This window comes from Callospermophilus lateralis, chromosome 16, assembly GCF_048772815.1.
Source record: "Callospermophilus lateralis isolate mCalLat2 chromosome 16, mCalLat2.hap1, whole genome shotgun sequence".
In the NCBI taxonomy this organism is placed as follows: domain Eukaryota; kingdom Metazoa; phylum Chordata; class Mammalia; order Rodentia; family Sciuridae; genus Callospermophilus; species Callospermophilus lateralis.
Window position 1 is genome coordinate 79,103,871 of NC_135320.1, and position 16,625 is coordinate 79,120,495.

The 16,625-nt window shown below is 52.3% G+C and overlaps 1 long non-coding RNA gene across 1 annotated transcript in view; it reads left to right on the plus strand.

Moving 5' to 3' along the window:
• Positions 1-16,091, plus strand: part of LOC143382296 (uncharacterized) — a 131,697-nt gene extending 115,606 nt beyond the window's left edge. The window contains exon 3 of the long non-coding RNA XR_013088955.2: positions 15,999-16,091. This is a non-coding gene — a long non-coding RNA (uncharacterized LOC143382296). The remainder of the gene's footprint in view (positions 1-15,998) is intronic.
• The last annotated feature ends 534 nt before the right edge of the window (positions 16,092-16,625 follow it).

Here is a 16,625-nt window from a genome sequence, read left to right on the forward strand (position 1 = left end):
GGAGTTAACACGCCGGGGAAGTGGCAGAGCTGCTCTGGGGCCCGAGTCTGGGGGCTCCATGCCAGGGTCCCGCTCTTAACTTCTGAGCACCGGCCTGTTTCTCTCCTGTGCAGGAGTTTTCCACGTCAGTCTAGGAAGTAAGCATTTGTCGAGGCCCAGGTTGGCCGCGGGGATCGTCCCTCTTCTCGGCAGCCGGGGCAGGCCTTGGGAGCAGCGTGGAGCTTGCTGTGGTGTGGCAGTTTTCTCTAACCTGCCCTGCTGGACGTCACCCCCCGGCCGTGTGGGGCTGGTGAACACCAGAAGTGGGGCTGTCGTGACTGAGGGATTGCAGTTTTACTGGGAATTAATTTTAATGGGTGGAAATTTCAACAGCCCCTTGGCCAGTGGCTGCCCCACATAGTTCTGGAGTTCTGGGGCCACCTGATATACTTGGCTTTCCATGTTGTCCCACTAGAGAGCCTGGTTCTGAGCCCAGTTAAGGGCCAACTGGGCTTCTGCTGGCTTCTGGGTGGAGCTCAAGACGGTCTCTGCTCATTATCCTTTCTGGCTCTGGGTTCTGTTGCAGGTGGACGTGCATCAGCTTCAGGCGCTTGTGGAATGTTCGAAGGACCTTTGTGGATGTCCCTTGCTTGCTGGGTTGCCCTCCCATCCTGCAGGTATGCAGAGGGAGCACCTGCTGGTGGGATATCTTTACTCTCCCTGGGGTTTGTTCAGACCCCGTCCCTCTGTTACAGTGGAAAGAGCTGTGGCTGGGGTGCCCGCTGCTGAGCTAGGCCCTGAGCTGCAGACCCCTTACTCCTAGAAGGGAAGCCCCCCAGGAGTCCCTGATGCTCAGCTCTGAGAGATCTTGATGGCAGAGCGGCCTTTTGGATAATGAATGTTTGTTTCTGGAGATTCCTGGGACACATACCCAGGCTGATTGCAGGTTGGGTGTGTTTTACAGGAACGAGTGTCCACCCGCTGATCACAAGTGGTCAGGTCAGAAGGTCAGGGCCTCTGCTTGAACTGAAAGCCAGACCTAGAACCTCCTGTTGAAACAGGAATGAGGTAGGCGATGAACTGGGGAGAAGGGGAGGTTGGCTCTGGAGAGCTTGGAGAAGCGGGTAGAGGGAGGGCATAACCTGGATGGGGTCACTGAAGTCCGAGTCCTCATCTGCCGAGTGCCCCAGATCCCCACCCCAGCCCCAGGAGTGGGTACAAGTAGGCTTGTGAAATGCTGTTGGCCGAAGGAAACAAAAATGGCAGAGGCCAGTGTCAGGCAGCCCTGAGGACACTGGGGTGCGGATTCTGGGCGGGACTGCGAGGTCTGTAAGCACTCCTGCCCAGCAGTGGCTCAAGGCTTGGGCCAGCTGTGAGGCCACTTTAGGAAGGCTCACCCTGTGTCCCTGGTAGCTCTTCAGCAAGGGACAGCTTAATGGGCAGTGCTTCCCCCGGTCATAAAGAGGGAAGGGTAAAGTATTTCAGGTATTTGAAGACTCTTTAATCTTGGCTTCATTCATGCAGATAAGGAGAGGTGCTCATGGTGGTTCTAGAACTTGCCCAAGGCAGATTTGTTGAAAAGTATTCCATCACACACAAGCTTCATATGTACATGGGAAAGTCCCTCTGGTCAGTTTACCTCTTTTGACATTTATTGAGTGCTTGTAGTATGCACGGGGCTGCTTGGAGCGTGCACTTTGGATCTGAAATTCCTGGAATCCCGTGGCTTGGGTGTTGCTTCCTCTTGGGTCCCTGTTCTTGGTTCATGGTGGTGCCCAGCTGCCAGCGGCATGCAGGAGGAGTGGAGTTCAAGGATGGCTCTGGAAGGACCGCTGGCTCGTTCCACAAGCGCATTGCGCTGAGTTTTCCAAATGGCAGCCTGGGGAAGTTCTGGATCTGTCAGAGACGAGTGGGAGATCTTGCAAACACCTGGGGTTACACAGATGTCTTTTCTCAGGGACACGTGCCTGCCTGACCTTTTAGGAACAGGGTGTGTACTCACTAACAGTTGCATGGTTGGGATCTCTGTCATCAAGATGACGCTGGCCTGGGGTTGTAGCCTAGTGGCAGAGCGCTTTCCTAGCATGCACAGGCCCCTCATCTGCTCAGACCACCAGAGAGTCACTGTGCCTTTTCTGCACTAGAGCTGGGAAAGGCAGGGCATCTGGCCTCAACCTCCCTGGACGCCTGCTGCTTGGGGCTCTGCAGATTGCTCAGCAGTCGCTGCTGCACTCCATCCTGTAGGGGCTGTGGCAAGACCTGGAAACTGTGCATTGCACCAGGCTTTGCCTGTCATTGTCACTGCCATGTTGGTCAGTGCTTCCCACTGGCCTCTGTGGTAGGTCGCTCCAGGTGGCCCACTTGACTGCTTTGCAGGAAGTTGCTGGACTGAGCAGCAGGGCAGGATTTGGGGAGCCAATCACCACTGGCCAGATTCTCCAAGATTGCTGAATTGTTCCAAAAAGAGCTCTTGAACCGTAGCCTCCGTCCATTAGGGAAGACCTCTGCCCCGTGCTGTCTTGGGAACATGAAGGAGAAATTGCTGGTTGCTTTGCCCAATGTACTCCAGCCCAGTGGCGCAGTGGGGTCAGCTATAAGGAGGAGCCATGCCAGGGGCCCAGAGAACCAGCTGATTGTGGGAAGGACAGGAGCATCGGAGCCTCTGGAAGCTTCCAGATGACCCTGATGCCAGCCAGGGTTGAACCTTACTTGGCCATTTGATTGGGCACCCTCCCTGGCCACCTGTGTACATGTGGTTCATGAAGACACGGGAGACAAACCAGTCAGGACATCAGGGTAATGGAGACAGGGAAAGAGGTCACTGTTGCCCGCCGGGCTTAATCCTCACGCCTCACGCCTGCTGCAGGAGGAGGGTTCTGAACTGGCCCTGTTTTATGGATGTCAAACTAAGGACACAGGGTCTGCTCAGAGGCAAAAGACTGACAGTATTGGTGTCAGGATAAGCTAAGGTCCCTGAGGTTGCAGAGCGCTGGCCCTTAATCTGGCTGTCCCTGATTGTAGTGTCGTTGTTAGGGTTCCTGTCCACGCTGGAATTCTACCCAGGTTCCAAATGAAAGGAAAATAAAGTTCCTCAAATCATGTGCAGAAGCTGACCTGAGTTACCTTTTTGAAAAACACTTAGTTTAGGAAACTCAGATTTAAATCATCTGTAGGCCTCTCCATAGGGCTTTAGTATTAGGAGTCGGACATTTGAATGCACACAGATCTGGGTTCAACCCCAAGGGCATCCTGGGGAGGAGGAAAAGGACTGAATCGCTCTAAACTGGGACAAATGGATGCTGGGGGGTGGGGTGCCCAGAGGCTTCTTCCCCCAACTCGTGCCTACATTCTCCATTCTCTGCCTAGAGATCACGATTCTTTGACTCAATCCTCAAAAGCCTCCCAAGTTGATCTTTTCTCATAGCCTGAGTTCTGTGTCTAGTGCCCCAGGGCTCTGTCCCAGCTCTTGTCCATACCTTATTGCAGTTTTACCAGTAAAATGTCACCACCCTGGTTGCTGTCACATATTGCACCAACAGCATTGTCGTTGCCAAGAATGGAATTGGAGAAGACAAAATCAATAAGCAGCCCCCGTGACTAATCACGATGCTTCAGATATCCAATATGCTCCATCCATACACTGAACAGAGAATTTACACAGGCATAGGTATAGGGGGGACTAATCTGTAGCCATTTTTTTATCCGATGTTATAAACATTTATCTATTTTATTAAAACACCTTGTAAATTATCATTTTTTAAAGCATATGTAATGGTTCTTTGATAAATCATTCAAGCCAGTCCTGTTGTTGAAAATTAAAGTTTCTAATAAATTTCTGTTACACGTAAGGGTTACATAGTAACATTGCTGTTACTGTGAACATCTTTGTGCACATGCCTTTGATGGAAAATCCTTCTGACAGATTCTTAGCAGAAGGATCATTGAGTCAAAGGGTATGGCTTTATGATTCCAGATCCTTATTACCAAATTACTTTCCAACAGGATTGTTTATGCTTCCTCTGTTAGCACGTGGACATGTCACTTTCGCTACAGTGGCATCAACACTGGGTGTTATGAGCTCAGAAAACCCAGTGGTGCAGAATGGTCCCTTGTTGGGTTGTACCTTTTCCCCTTAGTGAGTTTGTGTTCTTTTTTCCATCTCCTTGTTTACCACTCTCTTTGGGAGTGCTAACTTTGGCTGCTTCTTGAACCAAGTTGGTTACTTTCCATGTAGACTCCTTCAAGTTGAGCCAGTTACACTGCAGCCTTCACTTAAAACCAGTGAATTTCAAAATTGAGCCTTTGTGTGGAAGTCGATTAGCACATTGGCTCCCCTTGGAAGGCTGGGACTCAAACAGCCGCGCCTCACATCCACGAGTTCTGCATGAATTCACTGGACGGACTCGGGGTTTTTATGACTTTTAAACTTCACACTTTTACCCTTAGGATTTTCTTATGAGCAAGGTAGGGTTTTTCTTTAGAAATAACTTTGAGACACACCTCCCTTCAATTATTTTTGGGCTTCCTAACTCAACAACAACAACAAAAAAAGAAGAAAAGTCCCTGTGTGTTCCTGTTAAGTCTCTTTATTTGTGGGTTGCTTGCATTTCTAGATAGCTTTCTCTGATTTTCTCTTGCTACCTCACACACCACATCCTGTGGGGCTGAGGCTTCTCCAGCACCTTGTATCTCTGCTGACTGCTGTACCGTACCTGTGGCTGGAGCCTTCCTCCCCAGGAAGGCTGAGGCTACTTGGAAGAGGCCGGGCTGGATTTTAAAGAGCCAGTGTGTGTGCTTGGATGAGTAGAAATACCCATATTCAGCTGAGCAGGAATCATAGGATGGGAATTGGAATTTCAGAGTTACAGAATCTTAGGGCTTATGTATTTATTGGTGGCATTGGGGATTGAACCTGGGGTCTTTACATGCTAGGCAAGTGCTCTACCACTGAGCTACGTGTCCAGCCCAGAATCTCAGCATTTGCAGAACCTCAAAGGTCACCTCTTCCATCCTTCTTCAGAGCAGGACTCCCCTCTATAGCATTCTGGTGTGATTGCTGTTGCCTGCACCCCTTCCAAGAAATTTATGTCTTTCTTATTGAATAAAACCATGTTCCAACAGGCTGAATTCCCTTTATATATGCTATATACTATCTCTCTGTGTGTGTGTGTGTGTGTGTGTGTGTGTGTGTGTGTATGTGTGTATTAAATGATGCCTAGTTGACAGGATGGGAGGGAAAGCAAAAGGGGCACTGGAACGCCCTGCATCATGCAGGTCTTTCTGTGAACACACGGCTCTCTCTGCAGGGTGCTTTCAGGTCCAGCTGTCTCAAGTAGACTCCCTGAGCCTCAGTTTGCCCATCCTGGGACAAAAAGGCTGCGTGTCAGAGCTGGTGACTAAGTGATAGCACCCCCGCCCCAGGGCCCTGCACGGGGGAGGTGGAGATCCAGGCCTGATGAGCGATTCCCCTTGCTGATCTTCTCTCCGATGCTCAGGCTTCCTTCCTTTGCCTGGGCTGATTCCTCGGGTGATAGTTGACCTGGGGTCACTCGAGAGCACTTGCACTTGAGAGAAGTCATTTCTTTTTTTCTTCTCTCCTTTCTACTCTGGGAGAAGTCAGGAAACTGCTCAGGGGGCACTACTTTGGGGGCAGATGGAGACCCACAGGTGACTTGGAACAAGACAGGATAGTCCCCTGGGAGCTGTGATTTCTAGACAAGGAAGGGGCTGTCCTGCTCTTAGTGCCCCCCCTTCTCAGTCCTGGCATTTGTTAACCTGAGGTTCCCCTTTCTGACCCTGGGAGCCCTGAAGCTGTAGCCCTCAGGGACCCTGGGCTGGTTCCCGGTCCAGCCAGCCTGGATGTGGGAGGGGTCAGTCTTCCTGTGCCTGGGGTTGGCCTCCACTGGACATCTCCTTTACTCTTCCACAGGCTTTAGCGACGAGGCCTTGTAATCTTTGGGACGCCAAGTCCCCCTCCTTGGCGCTCCGGCACTGTAGGCCTCTCCCTGTGATTACCAACTGCAGTGTGAGCCTCGGGGCCTCCAGCTTCAGCGTCCCTGTCCTCGCCTGTGAATTGCCATATGGGTTCAGAAAAGTTTTTGGGTTTTTTTTTTTTTGCTTTTTTGAGCCTTCAGCGTTTTCTTTAGAAAAATGAAAGGCTGAGACTCAGAGCTTTGGTGCTTTCTTAAGCCCTCTACCTGCTCTGGCAACTGAAATCTTAGGCGCCAGCCTTGTCCAAATAATTAACTTAAAGGAAAGCTGCTAAGCCAGGTGCACACCTGTAATCCCATCGACTTGGGAGGCTGAAGCAGGAGGTTGGCAAGTTTGAGGCCAGCGTTAAGCAACTTAGTGAGACCCTGTGTCAAAGTAAAAAGTCAAGAGAACTGGGGAGGGAGCTCAGTGGTAAAGCCCCCCGGGTTCAATCCCCAGTATTCCCCCCCCCCGCCCCCCACCCCAAAAAAGAGGAGAGCGGCTTTGGTCAAGATGAGTGGCTGTTCTCCTGCTGTCCCCACCTCATCTACATCAAGTCCTCAGAACTGACCTGCAGGAGAATTGCCTGGACCCAGGGGATTTGTGAGCACAGTTGGGAGGCAGCACAAGGCCGTGAACCAGGGATCTAAGACCAGCATCTGCTTAGTGACCACTGACTGTGTCCACTGCTTCACACAGGCTCTGTGTTTCCTGGGGTGCTCCAGGAGCTCCGTATCCTTCACCTTGTGTCTCAGAAAAGGCCCCAGGCTCAGGGAGGTGCTGGGCCCTGTGTACCTGGGGCTGTGCAGGAAGGAAGTGGTGGAGCCCATCCCAGCGCAGGTAGCTCTCAACACAGCCGCCTGCTTGCTCTCTGAGCTTTACTGCCTCCCTGCGACGTGGGACTCCATCCTCCATGGCCCAGCATTTTGAGGTGGCTTCAGCGTAGGGACCTGTGATAACAGGCCAGAGGCCCTGGTGTTTTCTAGAACACACCACAGCACTTCCTAATGTGCCTCCGTGAAGTCACTGGTTCCGTGATGTCTCGGGTCCAGTCCACCCCTCCCTCCCGCCGTCCTCAGCCCTCTCATTTGCACTCACCGCTGGCCTCATCCCTTCTCCCCTCAACACTCCCATCTCCTTCTCCAGGCTTCACCATCGGCAGTGAGCTCCCGGGACCCCTGAAGGAGCCTAGCCTCGGGGTCTTGTCACTCTAGGAGGGAGACAGAGGCCAGATCCAGGTTTCCCCTGGCCCAGGTCTGCCCCTGCGGCTGCTTCTCAGCATGGAGGCTCTAGCCCCCAGCTGCTTTAAGAGAGTGACAGAGCTGGGGAGAGAAGCCCTGTGGACAACCCAAGGACGGCTTGTTCAAGAAGTCTCCCTTCAGTTCTGAAGCACGGGCTAGCAGCTGTCACCCATCACCCGGGTCCCAGGAGCGTGATGGCTTCTTATCACTATAGGATTAAGTCTGCAAGCTGCAGGGATGTGTCTTAGTACCTTCTGTCAGCTGTCTCCACTGGTAAAGGCAGTCGGAATCCACATTCACAGTGATAGATGTTACAGGGACAGACTGTCCCCTTCCCGTGCCCCTCTGGGCTGTCACAGTGGTGAGGTGGTGTTTACCTGGTAGCTCATGAACAGAGCCAGGACTCAGCTTGCTAATGCCAGTGCTTTTCCTGTAGGTTCGCTCCTTTCTTTCAGGCTGCAGGACACAGGCTGCCGATTTCTTCCAGGGAGTTCTCCATGAGTACCTTTGTCATCACCTTCATCGCTAGCGGTACCTGAGAATCATGGTGAATTACTGATTAAATGCACACTAAATCATCCTTGCCCTCCACTTATTGGGTAGCAGCTTCAGAAGTGGCTTTCATGTTCAGCAGCCGTAAGCGTCCATCATCCGTTTGTCCATCCGTTCATCTAATCTCTCAAGAAGCTTTGCCAGCCATCAGGCTTGTACAGGGTGTTGGGCAAAGATAAAGAAATGGGTGTCCACTCAACCACCTGGACGCAGCCACATGTTAAAACCAGCGTGAGTGTTTGCACGCTCTCGGTGGCTCTCACTGATCACGGTTGTGAACCCGGCTTCAGCATCCTGGTCAACATGGTGCTCCAGGGAAGCAGCTCGCACCTAGGTCTTCATCCTGGTGCCACAGGACCTGAGCACAGACCGTAGGAACCTTCTGGGTGCATGTTGGGTTCCCTGGGCAGCAGTTGTGGAGATGTAGACTAGTGAGCAGAGTTTATCATGGGGTGCCTTTGGGATCAACAGCGGTGTGACCAGGAGGATGAATCCAGGATGAGACAGAGGGAGAGGTCAAGCTGTGACGGCGTTACAACAATGGACAGTCCTACAGGCACCCAGGAAAGAGAACAACCTTTGAGAGTGGCCCCAAATCAGGGTGAGGTTTATCTGTCACTGCTTGTAGCCTTGCTTGGAAGGATAATCTACCTTGACCTGAAGTAATGATATCCAGTTGGCCTCTCGAGAGGACCGGCAGCTGAGCATCATCTTCCTGCGCTTCCACCCATTGCCTCGAGTGATGGCCACATGGATATGTAGGTGCTTTGTTCCCATTTTGTCCTCTGTACCCAGCATGTGAGAAGCACTCAGTGTATTGTGGAAGGGAATTATCTAAGCTTCGTAGGAAGCAGCAAATATTTACTGTTTTGGCAGTGGTTTATTTTGATCCTGTTACACATTGGGCACCAGTGCTGTTCCTTCAGAGTTTACAATCTAGGGGTTTTGAGGTGGGCGGTGGTTCAATCTGGCTTCCTGGAAGACTCGACCTTCATTCTGGGGGTGTGACTTCCTGGACTGTGGGCTCTGGGCCAACTTTGGGCCCAGTGCATCCTTGGCTCTCTAGAAGATGGCTTATTGAGAACGGAGAGTTGAATGGGTCTGGGATGTTTTCTCAGGGAGGGGAATCTCCATGGAACCCACCGGTTGGTGCACCTGTCCACCGTGGGAAATTCCCTGCCGAACTTAGGTTCACTGGTGTTTTAACTCCCAGTAGCCTGGAACTTCCCCTGGGGTCCCGTTCTCAGTGATTTTACATCACTTGAGTAATTAGAGAATGGAACCAAGTGGAAACACATACGCGCACGCACACACACACACACACACACACATACACACGTACACACACATATATATTTTTTCTTTCTGTGAGTCACCAAAAACTACAGTATATACAAAACCACTTAGATTTTTTTCCCTGTATGCAAATAAGCTGTCATTACAGTTCAGGAAGTAGAGACTCTGAACAGCGAGAATGAGATGAGATCAGTAAATTCTAGATATGAAAGAGGCATAGAGATTGCCTGATCCAGCCTCCTTCCTGTGCAGGAAGCCCCTGGTGGGGACTGGGCCAAGGCTGGGTGCCAGGAGAGAGGCGCAGGGTGTGCGGCTCTGTTCCCGACGCCCTGGGCTCCCCGGGAGCAGGAGGAAGGTCCCGGGACATGGTGGTTGTGTTTATCTGCACAAGTCACCCAGGTGATCAGAGAGGCTTTTACTGAAAGCAGTGGCTTTGATGTTCTAGGTGACAAGACCCAAGCATGCTGGCAGGAAGGGAGGTTTTTGGGGTTGGAGAAATGAAACTATTTACTTTGGGTGGTGACTTAATCACTTGACACCCCTACCTACGGTGGGAGGATGTTTGTGAGGGAAAGTTGAATGCAAGAGTAGGTACATAAAGGAAAGTCTGAGATGGTCGAGGAGGTGACCCTGCCTCCACGGCTCAGGGAAAACCTCCCGTCACAGCAGCCTTCCAGTCTCTTTGCTCCCACGCCCCCAGGTCCTGGTTTCAGTGGTGAGAGTCACATGGCACTTGATGGTTCCAGAGCATCTCGCCTCCTGCAGCCCCCACAGGAGACAGTGCTGCGGGGCGCTGCTGCCTGACTCCCCATACAGCCCCCCAGGCCACTTGGCTTGGAAACCAGTGGTCTCCAGCTCCGGACCCTCTTCCACGGGGCCTTGGTGGACCTCCCTGTCACTCCTGGGGGAGGCGCAGGCTTCCAGAGCCTGGTGGCTGGGGCTCAACTTTCTCCCTCTCCTACCACCCTTTCTCCTCTGCGGACACCGTGGGCACCTTTCCTGGCCATTCTTGCCCTCGTTTCTTGAGCTGTCAGATGGGGTTGGGAAGAACCTTGTCTGCTTCCTGTGTTGTCGGGAAGCACCAGCCCGCTTCCTGGCAGGTGCACTGTCGGAGTCGGTAGCTGGGGTCAGGGTTAGTGGGGGCCAGCTCCCCTCCATGGGTTTCGCAGCAGAGCTGGGATTTCGGACACACACAGACTTGGCCTTAGCCACGCCTGATCCCCTGTGTCGCTGCTGCTCCTGAGTCTGTAGTCCTTCTAGACCCTCTGTCCTCACCAAGTAGGAGGGTGTTCACTGAGTGACAGCTGGTGCCAGAGCACAGCAGAGCACAGAACAGGCACACATGGTAACTGCAGTCATTTATTGTTTGGGGTTCAAACAAAACAAAATAATTGTTTTTTTTTTAAGTAGAAAATAAATTTTGCTATTAGAAGGAATTAATTAAAATACATTTTGAAAAAGTGGTCTTATTCTTTTGCTGAAATTGGAATACGCCTCTTAGCACGTTTCCTCTTGCTATCATGGAACACCTGAGATGCTGATTTGGAAAGCAGTTCATTTGGGCTCACTGTTCTGGAGGCCAGGAAGTCCCAGATTGTCAGCTGCCTCATTCTGCTTCATAACATGGCAGAAGTCAGAAGGACAAGACAGCAGGTGCGGAAGAGGCAGAATACCAAACAATATGCTATTTTAATAACTAGTCGAGTCCCATGAAAGCAAGCAAGAACTCACTCATCCATGAGAAATAACCCAGGCCTAAGGAAGGCATGCGTGCCTTTGAACAACTTGCAGCCCCACCTCCCACTATGACGGTCACTTTGACATGAGCTTCAGTGGGGACAGACTACTTTCAGATCACAGCAGTAAGTCATCACAAGACACAAAATCCAACAGGGAGAAGCACTTCAGTGAAGCCTCCTGCCTGTGTCCCCAGATTCCTGTCTCCCAGATGACCTGGCTGTCACCAGTTTATTGGGTCTTCCAAAGATAGTCTGTGTATTGTTGAAAAGATGGATGTCAGTGACTGTGTCTACTAACAGTATTGAGCACCTGCTGTGTACAGTACTGTGCTCATGCATAGAGGGCAGAGAGACATGGGCTGGGGCCCCTACAGTCCACCCTTGGGTTTCAGGGTCGAGTCTCTGAGGCAGAGGAATGCTGGTCTTGCTGCTGTGCTGACCTGAAGTACCCACCTTCCCACTGCCTGTGGAATCCCTGTTTGGCAACCTGGGTTCAGATGCCAGCTCACCCATGTACCCGGCTGCCTGATGGGAAGACTGTGTCCTGTTTGTTTCTGTTGGTCCTGTGAAAAACTGCTCCTGGGCCACATTAATGACAGCAATGATCCACTCTCCTTTGTTTTCCTTGGTGGGACGAAGTGGTGGTTCAGTTGGATTTCAGTTTTATCTTTGGTAATTTTCTACACCGTGAATTGCAACGTTTGTAAGTAGGTAACATGGGTTATGCTAGAAAGATCTTTATTTTTTGCTTGCATGAGCAAGGTTAGTTCTCAGCTCCCTAGACCTGTGCCTCTCCTTGTCTTTAACCTTTGATCATCTTTTATTCTGATGACTTCATTCAAACTAGCAGAAAAAAAAAAAAATCACAAGGGTGATACAAAGAACTGCTGTATACCCAGATTCACCAATTGTTAGCTTACACTGCAAAAACTCTCCCCTCTCTCCCCTATTTGAATAAGGTGCAACCATGACCTTTTATCCCTAAATATTCAGGAGGCATTTCTGAAGAACAAGGGATTCTCTTATGTAACCGCCGTGTGATTGTCAGACTCAGGAAATGTAGCATTGCTGCAACTGAATTATCTAATGCACGGACCAGTTTCATCCGGCATCCTGAGGTCCTGTTGGACTACTTCTTCCTGATTTCGAGTCCCTTGTCCATGGCAGCCGTATCTCTTCACCTTGCCTTTAGCCTGCAGCATCTCCTTGGCGGTTCCCCACTTGACCTTGTTGCAGAGGCCTGGCCAGTCGTTTGGAAGAATGCCCCTGGTTTGGGTTAGGACCTTCGTACTTGAAAGCTCATGTTGCACCACTTGTTCAACTGTGTCTCCTATATCCTTGGTGGTCCCCTCCCCTGTGGCTATCAGTGACTATGTCCATCCATCCATCACGGTGCAACCCTGATCTGGGAAGGTAGCCACTCTATGCCTGATTACAGGCAAGGACCAGAGAGGTTGTTAAGTTGACTGCCCTTGGTGACACAGCAACCTGGTGGGGACTAGCTCTGGCCTGGCAGCCGGTACCTGTTGGAGTCTGGTGAGCACGGGAGCCGGGCTGGCTGACCTCTGGGAGACGTCTGGCCACATCTGGGTTTGTGTCACTTTCTGAGGCTTCCTTCAGGGCAGTGACATATTCCCAGGCTGGCCTGTACTCAGAAGCTTCCGGGGCAAAGTGGTCTCACCCTCTGCCATCCAGAGCTACTGTAGGGGCCACAGTCCATCCCATGGTCTACTTGCAGTGGGCAGATGGGGTTTGGCTGATTTTGAGGTCAAAATTGTGTGCCAGTCTTATTTCGTGGCTGGCTTTCTCCCGCTGTCCAGGTGGCTGAGGGTCCCGGCCTGGGGGGCAGCTAGTCCTGGCTGCAATCTGTGTGTCCAGTTGGCTCCACTACCTGGGCCACACGTAGGTGGTGTTCAAGGTTCCTGCCCCAGAGGCGAGGCTGCTTGGCTGCAGCAGTGGGTGCAGCCTGGGTGCTGTGTCTCACCTGTGCTGTGGGTGCTGCTTTTCTTCTCTTTTGACCTTTTCCTGGTCCTAGGGATTGAACCCAGGGGTGCTTTACCACTGAGCTACATCCTGGGCCCTTTATTATTTGGAGACAGGGTCTTGCTAAATTGCTGAGGGTCTGAGTTGCTGAGGCTGGCCTCTAACCTGTGATCCTCTTGGCCCAGCCTCCTTAGTCACTGGTATTACAGGTGAGCTCCACTGTGGTGATTCGGGCCCTGCCTCCCCTCTGGGTGGAGAAGGGAAGAAAATACAACCCTGACTTCTGGCTTATGAGAGGAATAGAGGACCTGGGACTGGTGACACAGTGGGAATTCTGCTGGCAAACCTCGAAGCAGAATGGCTAAGGGGTTGGGGTCTTGCTACTTCTCTGCCTCTTGTGTCCTGGGGGTCTTGGGGGGCCTAGATCTTCCTGTCATAGTGGCTCAGGTTCCTTCGACAGCAGAGTATGCTGGATCCCTGCAGGGCTCTTGCAATCCTGGAGACATCAGGGAAACCTTGTGAGCATCCTTAGAGGGCCCACGACTTGTTGGAACAGGTCACCTGCAGAGTCCTTTGTCAACCCAGAGCGAGTGAATTTCCTGTCCTTGAGCACCGTGTTGAGGGGAGATGGCGGAGGCCTGGGTGGCCGCCCCCCAGGCCTAGGCCCTGGCTCATGGTACACTTTGGCCCTCTCCCTGTTCCCCGTTCTTCTGCCGGGCTCCCCAGACTTCTGAGCGGGTTCCCCCATAGCCGCCCGGTGCTGCACCACTCTCCTGCCCCTGGTTTGTCTTGTGTGGAAGTGACCCTACTGCTGTCCAGGTTCAGAGTATAGACAGGATGGGGACCTTCCCATTTTGTACCAGGCTCTAGACCCCCCAGCTACCCCAGGCCTCTCTCCCTGTGCCTGCAGCCCCTAGGAGAAACTTAAAAATGAGCCCCTAGTTTCCCTGAACATCGCTCCTTGCGTGTGGTGAACACGTTAATGAAGAACATTCATCAGTCCGGCTGCCTTGGAGAGAGGTTCTTTTTCCTGCAGGAGCCAGTGCTCTGTGTTATCACTGTCCCCACAGCTCGTGCTGATGGGGGTGGGGGCAGCTGGCAAACCAATGGTTCACCTGCATATTCTGCTAGGGGTCCCGCAGCCTCCTTAACCGGCCTCAGTGTTAGTTTCCGTTTTGTTAAAATGAGAATGTACCTGTGTCCTGACCCCCGCAGGATAACTGTGGGGGTTCAGTGGGGTTCCCATGGGACGGTCCTGAGCGGAGCATCCTTGGCAGGTTGTGCTGGTGGGTCACGTGTAGGTGGTGGTCAAGGTTCCTGCCCCAGAGGCGAGACTCTGGGTCGTGATGAAGGCACCTCCTCGGGTCCCCTCTAGTTTACAGAGCCACTCCTTCCTGGACTGTCCAGTGTCGCCCACGGCACAGCGGGAGGTGGGCAGTGCTGCAGTCCATCCCATTTCACAGATGGATGAACTGGGAAGTGAGGGCCACAGCCTGGCTGCAGCTGGGGACCTTTGCCCCAGCCCTGGTCTCTTCTGGACTCTCCTTGCCTCACGTAGTCTCCCCAGCCCCAGGGGCTGAGTCCCTGCGCCGAGTGAGTCACCCATGAGCTGGGAAAAGGGGAGACTTTATTTTTCTTCTTAGGAGTCATCTAAGCAGTGAAGTCTCAGGCCTCCGTTTAAGTGACAATAAGAGGTGCATGTCTAAGTGCTTTTAATTTTCTCCTCTGCAGAGATTCTCAAGGCTAGAAACAAGTCTTCGGAACAACCATCTGAGGCCCCTAAAAGACCTTTGGAGCAGGAGGGGTGGGTGCCAGCCCAGGAGGTCTGATAAGAGTCACTGTCAGCCAGGAAGTCGTGCTGCTGTCCTTTCTGGGCAACCAAGAGAGTGTGTCTTGACAGCAAGGCAAAAGGTGCTTTCCTTGCCTAAGTGCCCGGGGAGCCCGGGTGGGCGCATGCTGTGGGTGCAGGGGTTACGGGGCTGGTGTCTGAGTGTGCGGCGGCCAATAGTGCTTTCCCTATGGGGGGAGTCCACCCTGCACTGCAGAGAACTGGACTCCGTGTGCTGGGCGGGTTGACCAGCACTTCTACAGGAGGAGGCGGGGACTGTGCCGAGCTGCTGCAGGCCGGTCTGGGGTGCTGACCCCCCAGGGGAGAATGTTGCCTCAAAGCAACGAACATGGCCATGCCCTTCCCAGGAGGAGAGAGGGGGATTCATCGTGGCTTGGGAAACATAAGCAAGCTGCCCACTGCTCCCACCTGTGGGGCAGAGAGATTCGGCCAGCTGTTCCTAGAACTGAAGGCAAATCCCCCTCCAGAACTTTCCAGTGTCCTCTGTGCTGAGTCTGTGCCGACAGCCCCATCCCTTTAACCATGTCACTGCCAACATGTTGGGTTGCTTTAGGGACGGAGGAGGGGGGTCACCCCGCTGTGAATGTGATTGTAAATGTACAATGTGGCTTTCTGTGGAGTCCACACTGGAGCATCACTGTCCTCGAAGGACAGAGCCGGTATGTGCCCGAGCCCCCAGACAAGCACCAGGCCAGGTCTGGGTAGCCGAGGAGGGTCTTCCTGAGCCAGGAGGCCAGGGGCCTCCATGCTCCTTCCTGCAAGGTCCCATCCTTCTGGCCACCCCATGGAGCCCTCTCAGTGATCAGTTAAGATAGCAATCTCTGATGACACTACAATTTTTTGTTCCCTGAGTAAGTAGTGCATGTTGACCACAGATCACATGCTAGATGATTGTGTGGAGCTTAGATAAAATTTATGACAAAGTTAATCTGATGCAGCTGCCTGGCTCACACAATCTCCACCATCTACGGGATGAGCCGGGCCTCCAAGGACGAGCCATTCCCAGCATGAAGTTATTGGGTTGTGTCTTGCTCCTCTCCACTCATAATTCTTGCTATCAGATGACTGAAAAGCTGTGGTAGGAAGGGAGACAGGATTGATGGGCAGGGACTTGGGAGTCAGGAGGACCAAGTGCCAGTTCTGGCTGGGCTGCTTGTGTGCTTTCTGAAACGGGGATATTGGATCCCATCTCGAGAGGTATAGAAGGCATCTCATAGGACTTGGCACATAATAGTTGCTAAATAAATGTCTCTTTTAGGGGGTTGCTTTTCATTTGGCATATAGTGAATATGAAGTTTTAATTTTATAATTGAATGAATCATCTTTTTATCAAATCCATTCAAGAGAAACATTGATATTAATAATTCTCTTTTTCTTATGTATTTCTAGAATCTGGCTATACCTAGGATCTAAGTTCTTTTCATCTGAGAAAATGCATCTCTATTCAGCCCCTCGGGACTTCCCTGAAGGAAAGATGGGATATTTGAGGTAAGGGATGTTCTCCTGACATCGGAATTGGTGGTCTCAGCAACAGAATGTGGGGTGTGGCGGATGGATGTGGCGGTATAAGGGCTCCCACTGACACCCAGGTGTGAGGGGTCTCCCGCCTGGAGCAGCGAGTCCCCTCTACCCTGTCTGTGCCTGTTTCAAGCTCCCACGACACCCAGGTGGGAGGGGTCTCTTGGTTCCTGTGCTGCCCTCGAAGGCCAGGAAGCCTGTGTCCTGCAGCTGCACCGTGTCCTGGTCCTTGCTTTGCCCACAGTCCTGTGCCTAGGTGGCTCCCCCTGTGCCCAGGCTGCTCTCCCGGTACCCAGGGAGCTGAGGCCAGGGCTTCGGCAGACCTCAGTCTTCCCACTTGGACTCTTGCCTTACCTTGGGCAAATCACTCAGCCTGGCTGAGCTCCAGATTCTGCATCTGGAGGCGAGTGACGGTATCAGTGCCTACTTCATGAGATCGCTGTGAGTGTCCCATGAGGGTGGACACCCAGAGCCTAGCAGACGGCCTTCGAGGAGGAG